The sequence below is a fragment of the Amblyraja radiata genome, chromosome 12 (assembly GCF_010909765.2).
Source record: "Amblyraja radiata isolate CabotCenter1 chromosome 12, sAmbRad1.1.pri, whole genome shotgun sequence".
Lineage (NCBI taxonomy): Eukaryota > Metazoa > Chordata > Chondrichthyes > Rajiformes > Rajidae > Amblyraja > Amblyraja radiata.
Window position 1 is genome coordinate 26,076,386 of NC_045967.1, and position 19,813 is coordinate 26,096,198.

General features: G+C 41.1%; 1 long non-coding RNA gene across 1 annotated transcript; it reads right to left on the reverse strand.

The window, feature by feature from the left end:
- Positions 1 to 991: 991 nt before the first annotated feature.
- On the reverse strand, positions 992 to 17,952 carry LOC116979386. Its single transcript, XR_004413699.1, has 3 exons — positions 17,917 to 17,952; positions 4,033 to 4,037; positions 992 to 1,001 (listed from the first exon to the last, which is right to left on the reverse strand). It is a non-coding gene; the product is annotated as an uncharacterized LOC116979386 (long non-coding RNA).
- Positions 17,953 to 19,813: the final 1,861 nt, after the last annotated feature.

Sequence of the window (19,813 nt, forward strand, 5' to 3'; positions counted from 1 at the left end):
CAGTGGAGCTGCGCAAATGTTGCGATTTTTACTATAAAAAATGATTAGATTCATATAGAAATTACATTTATTACACAGATCAGTGGAAAAATCTTTATATTATTTTATTTTTTATTATTATTTGTCTTTACTTTTCTTAACAGCTATTTTCATTGGGAGTATGACAGGTGAGGCTCTGCCTCTCCTGCCTCCCCTTACCGCACGTCCCTGGTATGCTGTTGTGCTGAATGACAGTAGTTTGTGGTTCTGACTTTTTAGGCACCATGATTGCTGCTAGCCTGTAGGAAAATATTGCACTTAACTAGCTTTAATCTTATTGAACAGAAGAGCAGGCTCGAGTAGTGGAATTAACTATATCTGCTGCCATTTCTTATGCAGTTATATTGTTGGCATTCACAGTACTCTGGTTCTGAATCTCAGATAGCCCAAAGTCTAGAGAGACGCATTGAGAGCAATGAGAGCATACTCTAGAAATTGCTGATTCCTTGGGGTAACCATGTGACTCAGAATGGGATCATGATGCTGTCAGGAGAGCAAATGTCTCAGTCCTATCCACCAGAGGGTAGTACCAAATCTGGTCTACCGAGAACGAAGAGGGACCATTGGGACCAGCAGCACCAACCATTATAATACCTCACTACCACTGTTAGTTCAGAACTTCCCAATTCTCTCCCAAATATAAAAATCAAACGCTCAACCTCTTTGCATGTTCACAAAACTATGTAGCTGAGACTAAAAAGATTAACATTTATTTTCATATTATAGATTGCTCGAATCACCCAACTGCAAATTTTCATAGTATTTTATAATTAGTCAAAATGATACAAAGTGCTGGATAAATCAGTTGGTCAGGCAATATCTCTGGAGAATGGATACATGACATTTTGGGCCAGGACCCTTCTTCAGACCATTTTGAAGAAGGGACGCAACCCAAAATGTAATCAATCCATTTTATCCAGAGGTTCTGCCTGACCCATTGAGTTACTCCAGCACTTTGTGTACTTTTGTGTAAACCAGCATCTGCAAGTCTTTCTTTCTACCTTGTCTTTTACAATTCACCTTCAGAATGATATTCATAAAAACAGTCATTTTATAGCATAAACTAGTGAAAATTCCATCACAATTCATTATACGAGATAGAGATTCTGACAGAAACTGCACACTGCTTTTTATGTGCAATGTTCTGAAGATCCTGTTAGGGCATTCAAGCAAAAAAAATCTGGAAAACATTCACTTATACTGTGGGATGACAGAAACAAGGTTGGTGCAGTGAAATTTCTGATTATTGACAAAACTAATTTTAAAATCTGTGATTTTTTTAATATTCATCCAGCCATGGAACATTTCTTGGTTCATTTGAAATGGCATGGAACCGGTGCTGAATCTATTCCAATCGATGAGTTCTTCTGTTTGAGATCCAAATTTCCAACCCAAGATGAGAAAATTTGAGTTTGAGATTAATTGTGAGCAGATGAAATCTTTCAGGACAAGGGTCCTAATGCATATAAAACATCTGTGATGGAGCTCAGAACTTGGCTCACGATCCTTATTTAAACCGGTCTATGTCAGGTACAGAGAAGTTAGGCTCATGATTATACTGATAACAAATGAAATTGTGATTTCATACTGAAATGGAGACTGGTGACCAATTTATTCCTGACGTGAACATCAACCTCTAATTATTTGTACTTTTTAAGGCGGGCTCTGTGGAGACTTCCAAGAGAGGACCAGACGGCTGAGGACAGACCCGCGGTGGGTTCCAGAGGTCGGACGGGCCCGAATGAGTGCCGGAGATCAGTCAAGGAAATGCCACCGAAAACAAAGAGGGACCCGGCGCCTGGTCTACCGAGAACGAAGACGGACCATTGGGACTACATTGAACACCTTGTAACTTTGTTGGTGCCCTATATGTGATGACTCTTTGCATACTTTGTGCATGGTATTAAAAACAAGGAATTTCACTGTGACATGTCACATGTGATAATAAAGGTTAATTAATTAATTCATTCATTTGTGTTGTTTAAAAATAACTATTTGCACTTGGACAAGGTTAATGTTATACAATGAACAAAAAAATACATAGTATGCATGTTCAATCTGTGACTATGTGGGTTTTCTCCAAATTATCTGGTTTCCTCGCACATCCCAATGGCATTAGAATCGACAGGATAATTAGCCATTATAAATTGTCCTGAGTGTGTAAGAGAAAGTGAGTATAAAATAGGGGGATGGGGGGGGGGTGCTTCTGGGCAGCTGAAATTGTAAATACGCTCCTAAAGCTTATCCCCCCCCCCCCCACCCCCCCCACCCCCCCCCCCCCCCGTCTAGTTCAGTAAAAAAACACTGACTCGAGCACTGCACCAACTAATCTTTATTTCTAGAACAAACAGCAAATTCCCCTATACAATACCGAAATCACCGCAGGTTTGGTCCTTGGCTCTGCCTGACCACGCCCTTCAGCCTCGTGCAAGCAGAATCTCTGGAACTCTCTGCCACAGAGGGTAGTCGAGGCCAGTTCATTGGCTATATTTAAGAGGGAGTTAGATGTGGCCCTTGTGGCTAAGGGGATCAGAGGGTATGGAGAGAAGGCAGGTACGGGATACTGAGTTGGATGATCAGCCATGATCATATTGAATGGCGGTGCAGGCTCGAAGGGCCGAATGGCCTACTCCTGCACCTAATTTCTATGTTTCTATGTTTCTATGTTGACACTGCCCAAAAGGTCACGCAGTCCCAAGTGCTCTTCCAGAATATCGACACCGATCTAAAATGGGGCTAACTTTTATAGGTCCACGAACCTTGAGGGGCCGAACTACATAGGGGTGGTCCCCTTACAATCCAATCAAACATACCAATTACATCAATACATTATTGACAGTTCCCCAATCCAATTACAGAGAATCTTATACATTGTTTCGTACAGAAGCTTCTGGAAGGAAGCTAGTCAACTGAATAATGCAATATTTACCCTGGATCACAAAACAATTCTGCTAGGGCTTAACACTTTGGCCAATCAACAAACATAGAAACATAGAAACATAGAAATTAGGTGCAGGAGTAGGCCATTCGGCCCTTCGAGCCTGCACCGCCATTCAATATGATCATGGCTGATCATCCAACTCAGTATCCCGTACCTGCCTTCTCTCCATACCCTCTGATCCCCTTAGCCACAAGGGCCACATCTAACTCCCTCTTAAATATAGCCAATGAACTGGCCTCGACTACCCTCTGTGGCAGGGAGTTCCAGAGATTCACCACTCTCTGTGTGAAAAAAGTTCTTCTCATCTCGGTTTTAAAGGATTTCCCCCTTATCCTTAAGCTGTGACCCCTTGTCCTGGACTTCCCCAACATCGGGAGCAATCTTCCTGCATCTAGCCTGTCCAACCCCTTAAGAATTTTGTAAGTTTCTATAAGATCCCCTCTCAATCTCCTAAATTCTAGAGAGTATAAACCAAGTCTGTCCAGTCTTTCTTCATAAGACAGTCCTGACATCCCAGGAATCAGTCTGGTGAACCTTCTCTGCACTCTCTCTATGGCAATAATGTCCTTCCTCAGATTTGGAGACCAAAACTGTACGCAATACTCCAGGTGTGGTCTCACCAAGACCCTGTACAACTGCAGTAGAACCTCCCTGCTCCTGTACTCAAATCCTTTTGCTATGAAAGCTAACATACCATTCGCTTTCTTCACTGCCTGCTGCACCTGCATGCCCACTTTCAATGACTGGTGTACCATGACACCCAGGTCTCGCTGCATCTCCCCTTTTCCTAGACGGCCACCATTTAGATAATAGTCTGCTTTCCTGTTTTTGCTACCAAAATGGAGAACCTCACATTTATCCACATTATACTGCATCTGCCAAACATTTGCCCACTCACCCAGCCTATCCAAGTCACCTTGCAGTCTCCTAGCATCCTCCTCACAGCTAACACTGCCCCCCAGCTTAGTGTCATCCGCAAACTTGGAGATATTGCCTTCAATTCCCTCATCCAGATCATTAATATATATTGTAAATAGCTGGGGTCCCAGCACTGAGCCTTGCGGTACCCCACTAGTCACTGCCTGCCATTGTGAAAATGACCCGTTTACTCCTACTCTTTGCTTCCTGTTTGCCAGCCAGTTCTCTATCGACATCAATACTGAACCCCCAATGCCGTGTGCTTTAAGTTTGTAAACTAATCTCTTATGTGGGACCTTGTCGAAAGCCTTCTGGAAGTCCAGATACACCACATCCACTGGTTCTCCCCTATCCACGCTACTAGTTACATCCTCGAAAAATTCTATAAGATTCGTCAGACATGATTTACCTTTTGTAAATCCATGCTGACTTTGTCCAATGATTTCACCACTTTCCAAATGTGCTGCTATCCCATCTTTAATAACTGACTCTAGCAGTTTCCCCACTACCGATGTTAGACTAACTGGTCTGTAATTCCCCGTTTTCTCTCTCCCTCCCTTCTTAAAAAGTGGGGTTACGTTTGCTACCCGCCAATCCTCAGGAACTACTCCAGAATCTAAAGAGTTTTGAAAGATTATTACTAATGCATCCACTATTTCTGGAGCTACTTCCTTAAGTACTCTGGGATGCAGCCTATCTGGCCCTGGGGATTTATCGGTCTTTAATCCATTTAATTTACCCAACACCACTTCCCGGCTAACCTGGATTTCACTCAATTCCTCCAACTCCTTTGACCCGCGGTCCCCTGCTATTTCCTGCAGATTATTTATGTCTTCCTTAGTGAAGACGGAACCAAAGTAGTTATTCAATTGGTCCGCCATATCCTTGTTCCCCATGATCAACTCACCTGTTTCTGACTGCAAGGGACCTACATTTGTTTTAACTAATCTCTTTCTTTTCACATATCTATAAAAACTTTTGCAGTCAGTTTTTATGTTCCCTGCCAGATTTCTTTCATGATCTATTTTTCCTTTCCTAATTAAGCCCTTTGTCCTCCTCTGCTGGTCTCTGAATTTCTCCCAGTCCTCCGGTATGCTGCTTTTTCTGGCTAATTTGTACGCATCATCCTTCGCTTTGATACTATCCCTGATTTCCCTTGTTATCCACGGATGCACTACCTTCCCTGATTTATTCTTTTGCCAAACTGGGATGAACAATTTTTGTAGTTCATCCATGCAGTCTTTAAATGTCTTCCATTGCATATCCACCGTCAACCCTTTTAGAATTAATTGCCAGTCAATCTTGGCCAATTCACGTCTCATACCCTCAAAGTTACCTTTCTTTAAGTTCAGAACCATTGTTTCTGAATTAACAATGTCACTCTCCATCCTAATGAAGAACTCAACCATATTATGGTCACTCTTGCCCAAGGGGGCACGTACAACAAGACTGCTAACTAACCCTTCCTCATTACTCAATACCCAGTCTAAAATAGCCTGCTCTCTCGTTGGTTCCTCTACATGTTGATTTAGATAACTATCCCGCATACATTCCAAAAAATCCTCTTCCTCAGCACCCCTGCCAATTTGATTCACCCAATCTATATGTAGATTGAAGTCACCCATTATAACGGTTATGCCTTTTTCGCACGCATTTGTAATTTCCTGTTTGATACCATCTCCAACTTCACTACTACTGTTAGGTGGCCTGTACACAACACCCACCAGCGTTTTCTGCCCCTTAGTGTTTCGCAGCTCTACCCATACCGATTCCACATCCTGCAAACTAATGTCCTTCCTTTCCATTGCGTTAATCTCCTCTCTAATCAGCAACGCTACCCCACCTCCTTTTCCTTTCTCTCTATCCCTCCTGAATATTGAATATCCCTGGATGTTCAGCTCCCAGCCTTGGTCACCCTGGAGCCATGTCTCCGTGATCCCAACTATATCATAGTCATTAATAGCTATCTGCACATTCAACTCATCCACCTTATTATGAATGCTCCTTGCATTGAGACACAAAGCCTTCAGGCTTGTTTTTACAACACTCTTACCCCTTATACAATTTTGTTGAAAAGTGGCCCTTTTTGAATTTTGCCCTGGATGTTCCGGCCTGCCACTTTTACTTTTCACCTTGCTACCTATTGCTTCTACCCTCATTTTACACCCCTCTGTCTCTACGCTCACACATTTAAGAAACCCTTTCCCTTTAACTCCATCCTCCACTAGCCCATTCGACATCCCACCCCCCTTATTCAGTTTAAAACCACCAGGGCGGTAAAAACAGCAGGGTAACTGTCTTGCAACATTATTTACATTATTTACAGTTCTTTTGCAGCAATCCAATCAAACTCATGCATTTACAATACCTTGGATATCATCTGCAAAACTCTCATACATACTTACAATTGCAGAGATACTTAGATCTTCCTTATCTGAAACACTGATCTCGGACCTAGACTTTCCGGCATCAGCCAGCAGCCTGTGGCTTCTTATACAGAAATACAGAATTGGCCAAAAAGGCCTTGTAATGCATGAATCATCTGTTTTATTTTTGGCTATATTCTGGCTCTATTTTGGCCAGGATTTACAAAATTACATAGGACATTGAACAAATTCTGACTATCTCTCCTATCTATGCCTCATGATTTTATACACTTCTATCAGGTCTTCACAGTTAATAAGAATGTGGAGAGAATAAATAAAATTGAGGATTAGTGTATTTGGGGATTGATGGTCAGTGCAGGCTGATTATTTTAATTTCTTAAATATTTTATTTTGTCTAAAAAGCACAGAATCCTCTTTTGTCCAAACAAAAGCTCAGCAAAGTCTATGAAATCTGCTCCGCCTATGAATATCATTGACTTCCAGCAGGTTAGAGAAAGAGACCAAAGGATTGACTGATCTTTGCATTATTGCTTATCGTGGCTATATTATAGAGGTCTTCAAAGGTTTCATTTCCCTTGGAAAACTGATGGGTGGGGTTAAATGTGTGAATCAACAGATTCTATTACGATAACCACCTGTTATAGAGAGGGGGAATATTTCTAATTATAGTTCCTGCTTGGCTCATAATAAAATACATAATTGCTACACTGATATTCATTATTATGATTCAGAGTTTCCATCTATATATACCTATAAAAGACTCATCGTGTGTGTGTGTCCATGTATGTTTTGTATCTTCCTCAAAACACTACGTGATAGCGCTTTAATTTTTACATAATCTGACTCACATTTTTACCGTCCACGACGTACTCAGGTTCACTTAACATTTCATCCTATTCATTATTCACAATTAAAGTTTAAAAAAAAGCCCCAAACCACTTCTCACAGAGAGCCTTTTTAAAAGGATGATATCACAATGCTACTCCCAGTGCACCAATCACAATTGGCTTTCAAGCTGCCGAGTGCCACAATGACATCACAATGGGACATTGCCAATGGTAACCGCAGCAGAAGGAGGTGGGGGGAGGTGTGGGGGGTGGGGGGAGGTGGGGGGGGGGGGGGGGAACAACGAGTGCCATTTGGCATGAGCCTCGTGCCTGTCTGCTCCAAAGGGATCTTGATTTTGGGGCCTCTAAAATTGAGCGAGGTAGAGACTGTGTTCCAAGTGTATATGGTGTGTGTGAGGTTGCTGCCCCTGTGCAGATATCTGAAGGGGCTGCTCTTCACGTTCTGGTTGCATTTTAGTCCCACGATCCTGACGTTTGGACACTAGGCAGGGTGTGGGGAGGGCCGATCAGGGGGTGAGGATCTCCCTGTCAGTTTGCTCCTGGGCCTGGCAAAGCTACCTATTCGAGGGTCCTCCCCCCCCGCCGCCCCCAACCCCGCTCCCCACCGCACCCTGCCCGCCACCCTCTGCCCTCTTCCACCCCCACCCACCATTTCCGCTAGCTATAATGGGATTCCACCACCAATCACATCTTCCCTGCTCCTCCTTTTCTGTTTTCCACAAAGACCACTCTCTCCGTCCATACTCCAGACAACACATCTCTCCCCCTCGCCAAGTACTTGCCCCTAAAGCCATAAGAGGTGCAATACTTATCCTTGCATTTCCCTCACCGCCTCCAGGGACATAAACACCCCTTTGATGCCAGAAGGAGATTCACGTGCGCCTCCTCCAATCTCATAGATTGCAGATGTGGCCTCCTCTATATTGGTGAAATCAAGTGTAGTTTAGGCAACTATTTTGCAGAGCACCTACCTCTGTCTGCAATGGCCAGCATGAGCTCAAAGTAGTATGTTATTTGAGCTGCCTTTCTCATTCCCACAGTGCTCACTCAGTCTTCCCCACTGTCACAGTGAGGCCAAGTGCAATATATCATGTTGCACACAGGAAGCCTACAGTTCAATGGTATTAACAATGAATACCTCAATTTCAGTCAAACCACAACTCCATATGCTCCTTCCCCAATCCACTGGCCCATCAACATTCTCTTTCCCTTTTTGTTCACCTTTTACATTTTCCATAGCCCTGTTACCTACATCTGTCACAAACTGCCACTTAGTTTCATCTGCCCATCACCCACACATCTATCCATCTGGGTTTTTCCTCCATTAGTTTAACTCCCTTCCCCATCTGTTTTGATCTGCCCATCATAACTCATTTACCGGTTTCATTAGGCATTTTTCAGCCTTTGCCTCTATTTCCCCCTCCCCTCCTCCCCTGGCTCCATCTGCCCCATTATTTTTTTCCTTATTTGTTTCTCCCTATCACCACTAGCCTTGATCTCAAAACTTCTTCCTCACCCTCCTCCAACTGATTATCTGTCTACCTCCAACTTCAGCTGCTTGCACCTATCACCTACCTAACTGCCCCGTCTCACGCCTCCCTCTCATCTCTATATACAGACTATTCCCCCTCTATACTCTCAGTCTTGCTGCAATTCTTGACCCCCAACATTGTCCATCCCTTTAGCTCAACAGCTACTGCAAGACCCGTTGAGTTCCTCAAGCAGATTGTTTTCTCTTCCATTTTCCAGCATCTGTAGTCGCTTGTATCACTATGAAACCTGATATTTATTGTTTGGTATGAGAAAATTGATTTCTGCCATTTTAATGGTTTTAGTTAAGTCGAGAGATGTCGAAAAGACCAAAGGAGATTAAAGATAACACATGTACAGTAGAACTTACCAAATGGTATAAAATGACTATTTTGGGTAGTGCCTTTGAAATTATGTCACAGAATTAGCCAGAAGCCATTAATATGGCTCACACCAATCAAAGACAAGCCAGCATAGAATAAGGAGGCGGAAATGGAAGATTGCACATTTATTAGGTTAGAGGAAATCATGGAGAGAAATCCATGAAATCCAGAGAAATGGTGTAAAAGCCAACAAAAGATTAAAGAAATTATTATTTGTAAGTTTTTTATGAAGTGCTTTATCTTAAATAAACACTAGGTGTAGCTGTCTACACATTTTTTTCAAACTGTTTCCAGTTTAAAAAGGAAAAGTTCATAAATATCTGCAGCATGTACCTAAATACCATGACATGTGTGGTCCTTGTTTGAAATATTCTTTAATCAGTTTTAATGTTAATGGTTATAGAGTATACTCCAGGCAATGAAGGATGGTCCCATCTTTTATTATTTACCTGGCTTGATGCAGTCTCTATAAAATAACTTTTAAATTGTTAGCGATCTCCTATCTTAGCAGGAAAATAGCGAATGCTCCATAGAGATTATTATAATAGAACATTCTTAGACAGATTCTGAGAATCTTCATCCCAACTACAGATGCTGTCAGTACAGAATTTGTACGTTCTCCCCATGACTGCATGGGTTTTCTATGAGATCTTCAGTTTCCTCCCACTTTCCAAAGACGGATTTGTAGGTTAATTGGCTTGGTGTAAGTGTAATTTGTCCCTAGAGAGTGTAGGATAGTGTTAATGTGCGGGGATCGCTGGTCGGCATGGACTCGGTGGGCCGAAGGGTCTGTTTCCGTGCTGTATCTCTAAACTAAACTAAACTAAGAATCTGCAAATTGCTATCACATGAGTGATTGAGACAATTAGCAAAGATGCATTGAAAAGAAAGTTAGTGAAGAACATGAATGGTGTAGATGGAGTCGGGTAGAATTTGTGCATATGGATCAATAACCCAGATCAGGAGGGCTCAAGGTTTGTCTAAATGCTATTAATTCTGTGTATAATGTGACAGGTATTCGTAGCAAGATTCATACATTGAAATTCGAGGCAATGTTCCATGAACTAATCTTCCACAGGACCTATGTTAAGTATTTAGTGGATAAAGGGACAATGTAGATTTACTTGGAATATATCATTAATGTAAAATTATGTTTTTAATTCAGTCCTTGTATTTTGTAGGTCCTGCTTGTAGGTATGTTACAAAACTTACCTTCAGCAGCGCTGCAGTTCTGCCACTGGCCGTGTGCGCGACTTTGGCGCCTTTGAGAGGGGGGGCAGGATTAAAATGCCGTTTTCTCCTGCCTGTCTAAGTCGATTTTCTCATGCTGTTTAGCTGCTGAAGAATAATCAATCCGACTTGGGTTCTATCAAGTTTTTTTAAAACATCGCTAGATAATTTAATTGCCGGAGTAAAATAAAAATCGACTTCTAATGCCGTCAACGCCGACAACGGGACGGATCTCACGTACGGAAAAAGCAAGGTAAGCCATTTATTTTACAAATAAACGTGCTTCTTAGGATTACTTTAATCCAAATTTTACGTTGCAAAAAGGTGATTTAGGCCCCATACGAACCGGCAGTGTTGTTCCTGCCGATATGGGGTTTAAATTCACCGCAAACCGCAACGTTCCAATCGATCCCGTTCCACAAAATCTCACTCGCAAGATGATTTTAATGCCCATTAATTTACGGGAATTAAACACTAAATTCCTTCCATTTGGCCTATAAATTCATGACAATGCGATTTAAAAATCATGTTATATTGTGAATTCTTGTGTGAATGTTATATGGGCACTTAGGCTATTTAAAAATGTTAACCTTTTCTTAAGAAATGGATAGATGTTTAGATCTAGTAATTGAATTTTATAATTAGCTACAATTAAGTAACTAACTAATTATATGCTTTAATATCAGGTCATCCAAGTAAGATTGTTTCATATTTGTTTCAGAATGCTTCAATCTATAATAAGTGAAAATTTCATTCAGTTCTCTTAATTTTTAAGAAAGTTATGGGCTTTTGACTGTCCTTGATCACAGCTTTTGAGTTAAGTCAATGGAAAAGCAATAGGGAACAAGATGCTAATTTCCGAGTTTGAAAATGGCCATAACTTTTTTAATACTGAATATGTGAAAGTGAATTAGGTGTCAAATTAAAATTATTTTTATGCTTTATCTGATGGGATAAATTGCAGACTTGATTTTTAAAATCTCAACATTTTGTAACATTGCTACTGCTTGCTGCTAGTTATAACTTGCAATTTAGGCAGGTTTTTTTTTACATCATTGAGATAGTCAGCAATGGCTGACTGAAGGAAATGCATTAATTCAATTTTTGATTGAGGAGGAGCAGGCAGTATTCTTCTATTGGCTAAAAAAAAATTGTTTGATTTTTGTAGACGTATATTGTTGGTTATAACAAACATTTACTCAGGAGTTAAGACTGGCTGTCACTACTTCAGCAGAACGCGAGTCTATTTATTTCTCTGGGGGGGTTCTGAAGCTATACATGGAACTGCAAAAGGCGGCTATTTTTAACTCAGCAGTGCAAACGATGTCTCACTCACCAGAGGATAAAAGTCTCTCAATTTGCCAAATATCAGTGGGTATTAATGATTTACAACAAAATCAGCCTTAATCCTGATGCATGTGGAACAAACTCCAGATGCACTGCTGAATCCTTCTAATCCAGAGAACACTCCGGAAGTGGCGGCGCTGCCCTGGCAGCAGCGGCTCGCCTGCAGTCTGTTTGTTTTTACTTTTTTGTGTTTTTTTTTTTCATTTTGTCTAGTTAAGTTTTTGGATTTTAGGTTGTGTTTATGTGGGGGGGCGGGGGGGTGGGGGGTTGAAACGGGGCTTGCTGTCTCTCCCTTCAGGGGAATGCGACTTTTTTGTCGTATCCCCCTTCTCTGCCTCCGTCTGCGCTGAGGCCTAATGGTGGAGCTGGCGACCTCGAGACTCCGGAGGCAGAGCCAGTCAGGACTTGCCCTGGGCTCGCTCCCGTGAGGGCGGTCCGGCTCGGGGCTGGAACGGCGCTCCCGTGAGGAGCTATGATGCTCCCGTGAGGGCGGTCAGGCGCGGGGCTGAGACTCTCCCGTGAGGGGCTGTGGTGCTCCCATCGGGGCGGCCCAGCTCGAGGGAGGAACGGCACTCACGTGAGGGCGATCCGGCTCGGGGCTGGAACGGTGCTCCAGTGGCTGGGACGGCGTTCTGGTGGCGGTGACCTGAGTCCGGGGTTCAGCCGCGGGCCAGCGGCTGCGCCCGCTGGACTGGAGGGCGGCAGCTTCGACCACCCCGGGCCGCGGTGTTTGAGCCGGCCCGTTTGCGGGGTTCGGTGAGCCGCGGGACTGTTTGTACCATCGCCCGGTGGGGAATCGCCTCAGCGCAGAGGGAGAAGAGGAGGGAAGAGACTGCAGCCCTAAGATTTTTGCCTCCACGACAGTGAGGAGGTGCTTGGAGGACTCACTGTGGTGGATGTTAATTTGTGTTTATTGTTGTTTATTATTGTATTATTGTATGTATGACTGCAGGCATAAACTTTCATTCAGACCGTTAGGTCTGAATGACAATAAAGGTAATTCTAATTCTAATTCTAATTAGTGAGATAAAATGATGGCATGCATTTGTTTTTCTAGATTTTTCTAGATTTTATTCTAGATTTTTCTTGCCATTTCATTTACCCTTTGTTTGAAGATGATTGTGAGTCTTTGGGCCATGAACTTCTTCAACATTGTTGATTTCCTGGTATGTAGACTATGTTTCACATTTCTCCATCACTTCCTGCTTTAACCCGGTCACTTTCCCTCCCAACCATTTTAACAGGCAGAAAACCACAGGACTATGAATGCAGAAGTAGAAAATCCTGACATTTGGGTTTACATTTATAGATGTCCCCTCCCTCCACTACTAAGGAAGCTACCTATCCCTCCCCTGAGGTTACACATTGTAACAGCAACATGCAAGACAAGGAAAAAGTTTCCTTCACCGTGTAAATAAAATGTTCAGAATTACTCATTTTCTTTCATGGTTCCACACTCCTACAGGCACAACATATAGTAAGAGTCAACAGAGTGTTAGTGGAAAGCATGTGTCTTGAAATTCAGCCCTGGTGGTACTGTTAAATGAGCTATATAGTCTCAACAGCACTTTGTACTCAATCTCCAAAATCCATCCGATTGAAGCGAATGCAATGAATTTCAGAGGCAGAATACAACATCCCAGTGCAACAATTTACTTCCTTTATGTTTACTGGCAGGGGAGAAACTACTCGGCATTAATCTTTTTCTCTATTTCACCCGTCTTGAAGAAATTTTTGTCGAGAAGATCTCTGTCACTTATTCAAGGCATATCATTGCTTCCACGGATGGTGTAAATATGTAGGATCGGTTACATCATCTAACAGGAAATTTTAAGTTGTTATCTGTGTATTAATAATTTATATTTTCATTGGCATTATCCTGTGGTAAGTAATTAATATTAAATAAATGAAATAATTGTTTATTGTAAATTAACCTATTGAGAAAAGCGGAATAGTGCAGATGCTGGACATACTCAGCATGTCAAGAAACAACTGTGGAGGGAGAAGAAGAGTTATCATTGCAGTCCACCACACAGACCAGATTTCCCATTATTGAGTCCGTCTACACTTCACACTGAAAGAAGCCAACATAATCAAAAACTTCCTTCTTCCAATTCCTGTCAGGCGGAAGGTACAGAAGTGTGTTCGTGCACATCACCAGACACAGAAACGCCTTCTTCCCGTCTGTTATTAGGCTTCTGAATGGTTTTTTTCCATTAGCAATGGTACAGTCCAATTCTCCTGAGCCTCATTGTGGATATTGGACTGTCTTTGGAACTGTTGTGCCTCATTGCTGATAACTATATTCTGCACTTTTTAATTCTTTCTTCTATATTCCATATGCTTTCCTTTCGCTCAACATTTTATGCTTGAGTTTAGCTTGATTCTATTTCTGTATCGTATTATCTGATTTGATTGGATAGCATGTAAAACAAAGCTATTCACTGTGGCTCGGTATACATGTCTTTCAGGTTGGAGGCCAGTGAAAAATGATGTACTGCAGAGAACTGTGTTAACTTTGCCTTTGTTTGTTCTGTATATTAACAATTTGGATAACAATGTAATTAACCTATATCAATAAGTTAGTAAATTTGCAGATAACACTAAAATTGTTTGTATAGGTACAGGGGACAGTGAAGAGTTCAATTCAGTTCAGTTAAGTTTATTGTCACGTGTACCGAGGTGCAGTGAAAAGCTTTTGTTACATGCTAACCAGTCAGCAGAAAGACAATACATGATTGCAATCGATCCATTCACAGTTTATAGAAACATAATAAGGGAATAATGTTTAGTGCATGGTAAAGTCGGCAAAGTCCCATCAAGGATAGTCCGAGGGTCATCAAAGAAGTGGATAGTAGTTCAGCACTGCTCTCTGGTTGTGGTAGGATGATTCTGTTGCCTGATAACAGCTGGGAAGAAACTGTCCCAGAATCTAATGTGTGGTTTCACGCTTCTATAACTTTTGCCTGATAGGAGAGGAGAGAAGAGGGTGGCCAGGGTGCGACTTACCCTTGATTATGCTGCTGGCCTTGCTGAGGTAGTGTGAGGTATAAATGGAGTCAATGGACGGGAGGTTGGTTTGTGTGATGGTACGGGCTGCGTCCACAATTCAAATAACAACTCATTAAAATCCACCCTTAAGACACTGGGCAACCTGGGCTGATCTGATCTGACAGCCCTCTCACTAGCTCGTTGCATGTCCAATCCTAACGCAGAACCTCTACAAAACCTTTGGGCTTCGGGTAACACCTACACAAGGAGCCTCTGCTAACAAGGGCTGGCGAACTGTGCTGGTCAACATGCACAGTGCGAGATGGCTGGGGAGAAACGCGTCGCAACCACCGCAGACTTGGAACAGCACAGACCCTCCACTCAATCTATCCAATACCAAAGGGCAGGCATTTTGCATTTAAATGTCTTATATCGGATTGGTGGCTCCTTCACAGGGCCAACCCTGTACTCAGTTTTCCTCGGAGATGAATCTTTGCCAACAGTACATTCACACCGCCTGTAGGTAAAGCATCAGCCCACATCACACAAATACAGTCGCTGCCTGCCTCAGATTAAATATATTTTTACAAATAAATTATGAATAAACATAAGAAAATGTTTCACACAAGTAATATTTTCTTATTCCAGTAGCAAACACATTATGAAAATAATAAACTATTTAACTTTTTGAATATCTCATAATTGCAGATTAATTAACTGAACTAGAACTGGGTCTGTGTAGGTAGTGTGTGAACAGCAGAACAAGAAAGGAAGTTATTGAGTTGACAGAATTCTAGATTAATTCCTTGGTAGAATAGTTAACAATTACACAGTTTATACAGCACTGCGTTAGCTTTTTTTAAAATCCCAAATGACATTTGACAAATCCTATGATTCCTTGCATTTATCGAGATACCGAACTCGCTTATTGAAAGATATATCTGCCAACCAATGCTAAACTCAAAACACCTTAGCCCTTTGTACTGGTATTCACTATGGAATATTAAGTTATTTTCCTTACATAAAGTAGACTGCTTGATGTGCTGAATGTTTACAGAATTTTGTTTTTAGTTTTCAAATATATTAACATCATTCTTTTTTCATATTTTTATTGTTTAACTTTCTGCCAATAAAAATGATACTGCTGCTATGAACAGATATGCAATTATCTGTGCAATATTTGAAATTATTCAAGTCCAGTCAAGTTTATTGTTATATGCACGTGTATGGTGAGGAATAGATGCAATGCAACTCTTCCTTGCTGCAGCATTACAGGCACACACTCAGACAATTAATAATTTATACCTAAATTATTCATAAATTACACGTAAATTCTACTAGTCAGTGAAAAGAAAAGAACTATTAGGCTGTGGGCCGAGGAGCTTTATTCCAGTGTTTCATGACCCAAGTCACCGAACTACATGAAATTTTCACATATTGTGTAAAAAATATATATATAAATCACCCCTGAAACTCGTCATGAACAAGACTTGCACATTTTTTATTAAATTAGAGAAAAACCTGAAAATGTTCAGGTATTTTTAGTCCAATCAAAGCACGTTTAACATTGAGTTGTCTGCCAGTTGGCCAATCACGCGTTTTGCTTCAGGCTAGCACACAACATGGCTGATGCCTGTTTTACTGGAGATTCCGATGAAGGTTCTTTGTTGTTCTGTGGAATACATGTCCTGGAAACTTGCAGCAGGGTAATTGAATTTAGTGAGAAAAGCATTAAGAAGTCTGAAGAATGTGCAGCTAAATGGATAGACGTGGAAGAAAGCCTTGAAAGCAAAGTCCCTGCTGAGGTGCTGCAACACAAAGTTGTGAAACTTTGTGAATCAACTCAAACTGAAAGGTAAGATCTAAAGTCTGAATTTATGAAAATTAATCTGTATGGACTTTAATTAATTTAATTGCACTCTTTATAATGTGAAAAAATGAGATTTGGAGGCTGTACATTCACTCATTCATTCATTCACTCATTCATTCATTCATTCATTCATTCACTCACTCACTCACTCACTCATTCAGTCATTCATTCATTCACTCATTCACTCATTTACTCACTCATTCATTCATTCACTCATTCACACTCACTTACTCATTCATTCATTCATTCATTCATTCATTCATTCATTCATTCATTCATTCATTCATTCATTCATTCATTCATTCATTCATTCATTCACTCATTCATTCATGGGCCTAAACTATGTGTATCCATTAAACATTTTCACTAATGCCAGCTTGTTGTAGAGTAATAAGTCTTTAACAGCTAATCTCGGAGCTGGCTGCGATAACTTACCGGGAAAAAGTGTTCCGACCGCGGGGCCTAGGTACTTAATATAGTGAAGCCGCGGTCTCAATTAAGAAGCAGCCAATTCGCGAACGCGGAGCCGCGGATCATCTGTGTAGGGCTGTACATAGTGCCGTCTGTAGCGGCTGTTTCCAGGCCCCGACCACGGAAGAAAAACGGAGGGATATTGATCGCACTTTATAGGCTTCCATTGGAGTGAGAAATGGTCAGAAATGGTTGATGTTTCTGTAGAAATGAATTAGTGTATGTGAACGAACTAATTTTTCTATGGTAGTAACCTATTGTTATTCTCATTAACTTTAAGAAGAGGTTGAAATTTTATGAATTGAAGTCCATGCAGACTTAATGACTATGAGATTTTGTTTTCTGTGGCCTCTGCCTGACCCTCCACTTGAACTTGAAATAACTTATCAATTGTAGTAAATTACAGTGTAAGTCTCATTAACATTAAATAGAGGTTGACATTTTATGAACTGAAGTCCATGCAGACCTAGGTACTATGAGATGTTTCTTTCTCTAGCTATTCTGCAGCCTCTGCTCCTCCACTTGAACTTGAAGTAACTTATCTATGGCAGTAAATTACAGTGTAAGTCTCATTGACATTAAGAAGAGATGGACATTTTATGAATTGAAGTCCATGCAGACCTAAGTAATATGAGATTTTTTTTTTCTGCAGCTTCTGCCCCTCCGCTCTTCAGAGCCTATCCACAAAACACTTTTGTGTGGACATGCACTGTGCTTTAATGAACACTAATTTGATAATTTGCAGACTTGCCATCCCATCTACCTGGACATGCATACATGTTTAATTTCCTCATTGATATGTCGATATTGTCTTACATAATATAAAACATGAAAAGATGCAAAATACACCCTGACACATATTATCTTCTATTATTAGGAGGCAGCAGTGTATCATGCAGAGTGCTATCGTCACTTCTGCAACATAACAACAGATTTATGTAAGTGTGTTGACTACAGAAACTCTATTACTGCAAAAGACTTTGAATCTGATGAAGAATATTCAGATGAAGGTCAGATGTAATGTAAACAAAATATATTTTGGAAAAAAATGATTATATAAAGTTTTATTTTAATGTCGATCGTTTCACTGTTAATTTGGTCAAATTATTGAAACAATTAGTGAATTACTTATGATAATGGCGTGCTGGTGAATGACTGCGACAATCCACCCACCGATCCACACATACATACATACATACATACGCACATCCACACACACATCCATCCATACGCACACTTCCAAGCATGCAAACACACACATACATCCACACATACATGCACACATCCACACATACATGCACACATACATCCATCCACACGTACATAAAAACACTTACATCCACAAATACACGTTTGAAAGGTATACACAGACACACATTCAAACTAGAGATAAACAATGCAACACTTTTAGGGTTCTTTTAGGTTAAAGGTAATATCCCTCATTTGCAAAGGCACCATCGGGAGGCTCTCTAACATAAATATAAGCTCATTGTAGCTTAAAATGAATATTCATCGAGTAAACATCTGAGCATTCGATTCTTGGCCAGGATGTGACATTTACATCAGAAATAAGACAGGTCTCTTACAGGTCTGGCACTGCCCCAGTCCCACTATGGCCCTTACACCCACTCTCCCTACTATGGCAGTCAGCGGGGTTCAGTAAATGGGGAAAACTAGAGGATCTGTCCTGACCCTTTTATTAGGGAGGTTCATGAGCCCATAAAACCTGGGACATCTGCTGCAGTCTCATTAAATTTCCTATTAAAGCGACTGGAACATGCCTGCCTGGCACTGCCCCGGTCCCACTATGGCCGTCACCCCCCACTCTGCACACTGGCAGTCAGTGGGATTCAGTAAAGGGAGGAACCCACAAGAACTGCCCTAACCCATTAATTAGGCTGGTTCAGGAGCAGGACCTCTGCGACAGTGTCATTAAAAATACACACTCACAATTATATTCATCATATTATTTTTATATAATATAATTATACTTAATTATATATGATTACATTCATATTTACAAGTTATATATATATATATATATATTGGAATAATAATATATAGTTTAAATGGACTGCAACACGGAAATAGGCTGCCCATGGTGTAATATGGGCATTGGCCACTAGATGGCGCTTATTTTCCTGATCTAATTTTCTAAATTTAATTAATTAATGTGCAACGTTTGGCAAAGACGAGTTATGACATCCTTCTCAATTATATTTCATCTAAATCTGTGGAAAATTTCATGCAGTTTGGTGACTTGGGTCACGAAAACTGATTTCTAGACACATTTTTGATGCTCGGCCCACAGCCTATATGCAAAACAAAAACGTCATGTGCAAAAATGCACAATTAGAAAATGAGTCCAGGGTGGTGCAAGAGCTGTTCCGTATGTTCTTTTGTCGAGATGAGATTATGGTTGTGGTTGTCGATTTAAGAACTTGATAGTTGTGGGAAAGTAGCTGTTCCTGAATCTGATTTCAGACTTCTGTACCTACTTCCCAATGGTAGCAGCAAGAAGAGGGCTGGATGGTGGGATCCTAGATGATAGATGCTGCTGTCTTGAAGCAACACTCTCATGTGCATGTATGTGATGTTAGAGAAGGCTATGCCCACGATGGACCAGGCTGAATCTTGGATTCGGTGATTTCAGAACATTTACAACCCAGCATGATTCGAATGAACCCTGCAGTGAAAATGCACTCTGTTCTCTAGATTGTGAAATCGATTCAGGTATACAAGAATAAAGCTGAAATCAAAAGATATCATAGGAAAATCACTTCAGTTGTTGAAGTTGCAATTCTGCTCCCATTATAGAGCTGTGCAACTATCGTGAGGAAGATGGTTGTGATTGTTAA